Raw genomic sequence first — 1,868 nt, 5'->3', positions numbered from 1 at the left:
AAAAAAAAAATGGGAGGACCATGGCCACCTTAGGTCCCCGTAAATTCGCCATTGGTTAAACAATTCTGAACTAACCAATTCACGTTGAGCTGCTCATACACCATCACTGGCTCGCACTGGTCCCTGGATACACTATTAAAACCGTGTAAGCAAGATTTTTAGAGAAACCAGAAGCTTTATGAAACATAGAGCCTTAAGTTTCACTTGTATGTTGTGTTAGTGAACTTTTTAGAGCATTCCTATAAAGTTATTTTTATATAAAAATAATAAATAAATTTAATATATTTGATTAAATTATTATTTAATAATTATTAATTTTTATATTTTTTTTATATAAAGATACACATTTATATATTATATTAGAACCTCAATTGAATTATATATATACATATTTCAACCACTGTTCAATAGTTGGATCAACTATTGTTCTGTTACTGTTGATCGATTGTTGAACTAATAATCAAATGTCTCAATGTTTTGACACGCACGATTGACTATTATCAGCTTTTATAACTATTAGTGTATGTATTCGTACGACCTATAAAAAATATTTATTGTTTATATTTATGTCTAAAAAATATTTTTAAATTAAATTATTTATAAACATATTTATAATTATTAGTGTATAAATGATGTGATTTTTTTTAAATCTTTGAGCAAGATAATAGTTTGTCTTAAAGATACTATTATAATCAGGCATATCAGGAGATTGTTGTGGAGGGGTAACGATGGGAGAGTACGTGGAATATGGTGGTGGATACATCGATAGTAGATTTATGGCCAAAGCTTGTGGTTTGGTTTGCCTCGCCTTATCTTCCTCAATTTGCTTTAGCTGTGCTTTTATGCGTGTCAACTCTTGGTCTTTTTCGTGAAACTTAGGACCAAAGTACTGAATCTGGATGTACGTCTTGAGGTCTTGATCAAGTTGTTGAGCTTGCCTAGTTAAGCGTTCTTTCAATTCATTGACTTGGGCTTGTACAAAATACACTTGTGTAGACAACTTGTCAGTCATTTCAATAAGTGTTTCTAAGGTATGGTCAATTCTCAGTAGGACTTTATTTTGACTGACAACATTATCAGTTTTCCAGTTTAAGACCTCATCTTGTGGTGTGATTGACTGGTATCCTTGTGGAGTTACTCTCTTAGGGGTCATGTATGGTCTTCGAATGATCGCTGATCATTAGTGCTAACCTGAAGAGGAGGAAACTCTTGGTCATAAAGTTGGTTAGTAGCCACATACAGTAGAGCAATAGGACTGCTCAAAAGATGATCTTTGAAGATTTTTTGGGATCTCTTTTTTGGATTGAATCTTGGTGTTTCATCAGGTTCATCTGGTGGATAGAATCTTGGTGAAGCAGTACATCTCTGTTTCTTTTTCTTTTTTCTTGACTTCCTTTTCAAGTAGTCTTCTTCTTCAGAGTCACCCCATAAGTCACAGTCACAGTCAGAATCACACATACTTGGTTCAATATCCCATATAAAATGGCCATTAATGTGTGAGGCATAAACAGATTTTTCTTCTTGGAAGTAATGAATTGGGGGATCATTGACAAACCCCAATTTGACGGTTTGTTTTGTATTGATTTTTGGGGATTTTATCACCTTTTACCTATATTTATTCAAGAAATAGCATGGTTTTGTATATTCTCCTTTAATTGTGCTTGAATGTGAAAACATGCTTTTTAGGACTCAAAATAGCTAAATTTAATTCACCTTGATTCTATTAGATGCCTTGATATGTTTGTTAAGTGATTTAAGGTTTAGGAGGCAAAGATTGGATCAAGGGAATGAAGAAAGAAGGCATGAAAAGTTGGAGAACTCATGAAGAAATGGAAGAACCGGAAAGCTGTCAAGCCGACCTCTTCGCA

The sequence above is a fragment of the Arachis ipaensis genome, chromosome B07 (assembly GCF_000816755.2).
Source record: "Arachis ipaensis cultivar K30076 chromosome B07, Araip1.1, whole genome shotgun sequence".
NCBI lineage: Eukaryota > Viridiplantae > Streptophyta > Magnoliopsida > Fabales > Fabaceae > Arachis > Arachis ipaensis.
This window is presented reverse-complemented; position numbering follows the sequence as displayed.